General features: G+C 37.4%; 1 non-coding gene across 1 annotated transcript; it reads right to left on the bottom strand.

The window, feature by feature from the left end:
* Positions 1–757: 757 nt before the first annotated feature.
* LOC112446902 (U6 spliceosomal RNA) lies at positions 758–864 on the bottom strand. Its single transcript, XR_003034980.1, has one exon. It is a non-coding gene; the product is annotated as a U6 spliceosomal RNA (small nuclear RNA).
* Between the last annotated feature and the right edge of the window lie 733 nt (positions 865–1,597).

Below are 1,597 nucleotides of genomic sequence, written 5' to 3'. Positions count from 1 at the left end.
TGCATTTCTCTGATAATGAGTGATGCTGAGCATCTTTTCATGTGTTTGTAAGCCATCTGTATGTCTTCTTTGGAGAAATGTCTCTTTAGTTCTTTGGCCCATTTTTTGACTGGGTCATTTATTTTTCTGGAATTGAGCTGCAAGAGTTGCTTGTATATTTTTGAAATTAATTCTTTGTCAGTTGCTTTGTTTGCTATTATTTTTTCCCATTCTGAAGGCTGTCTTTTTCACCTTGTTTATAGTTTCCTTTGTTGTGCAGAAGCTTTTAAGTTTAATTAGGTCCCACTTGTTTATTTTTGCTTTTACTTCCAATATTCTGGGAGGTGGGTCATAGAGGAACCTTCTGTGATTTATGTTGGAGAGTGTTTTGCCTATGTTCTCCTCTAGGAGTTTTATAGTTTCTGGTCTTACGTTTAGATCTTTAATCCATTTTGAGTTTATTTTTGTGTATGGTGTTAGAAAGTGTTCTAGTTTCATTCTTTTACAAGTGGTTGACCAGTTTTCTCAGCACCATTTGTTAAAGAGATTGCGTTTTCTCCATCATATATTCTTGCCTCCTTTGTCAAAGATAAGATGTCCATAGGTGCATGGATTTATCTCTGGGCTTTCTATTTTGTTCCATTGATCTATATTTCTGTCTTTGTGCCAGTATCATACTGTCTTGATGACTGTGGCTTTGTAGTAGAACCTCAAGTCAGGCAGGTTGATTCCTCCAGTTCTATTCTTTCTCAAAATTGTTTTGGCTATTCGAGGTTTTAAAAATATGGAACGCTTCATGAATTTGCGTGTCATCCTTGCTCAGGGGCCACGCTAATCTTCTCTGTATCATTCCAATTTTAGCATATGTGCTGCCGAAGTGAGCACTGGTTTGGAGAATTTTTTTTTTCTAAATTTTTAAAAAATTTATTTATTTTAATTGGAGGCTAATTACAGCTTCCAGATGTTCAAGCTGGTTTTATTTTTTATTTATTTATTTTTAAATTTTATTTTATTTTTAAACTTTACAATACTGTATTGGTTTTGCCAAATATCAAAATGAATCCGCCACAGGTATACATGTGTTCCCCATGCTGAACCCTCCTCCCTCCTCCCTCCCCATACCATCCCTCTGGGTCGTCCCATTGCACCAGCCCCGAGCATCCAGTATCGTGCATCGAACCTGGACTGGTGACTCGTTTCATACATGATATTACACATGTTTCAATGCCATTCTCCCAAATCTTCCCACCCTCGCCCTCTCCCACAGAGTCCATAAGACTGTTCTATACATCAGTGTCTCTTTTGCTGTCTCGTATACAGGGTTATTGTTACCATCTTTCTAAATTCCATATATATGTGTTAGTATACTGTATTGGTGTTTTTCTTTCTGACTTACTTCACTCTGTATAATAGGCTCCAGTTTCATCCACCTCATTAGAACTGATTCAAATGTATTCTTTTGAATGGCTGAGTAATACTCCATTGTGTTTATGTACCACAGCTTTCTTATCCATTCATCTGCTGATGGACATCTAGGTTGCTTCCATGTCCTGGCTATTATAAACAGTGTTGCGATGAACACTGGGGTACACGTGTCTCTTTCACTTCTGGTTTCCTC

This window comes from Bos taurus, chromosome 5, assembly GCF_002263795.3.
Source record: "Bos taurus isolate L1 Dominette 01449 registration number 42190680 breed Hereford chromosome 5, ARS-UCD2.0, whole genome shotgun sequence".
In the NCBI taxonomy this organism is placed as follows: Eukaryota; Metazoa; Chordata; class Mammalia; order Artiodactyla; family Bovidae; genus Bos; species Bos taurus.
This window is presented reverse-complemented; position numbering and strand designations above follow the sequence as displayed.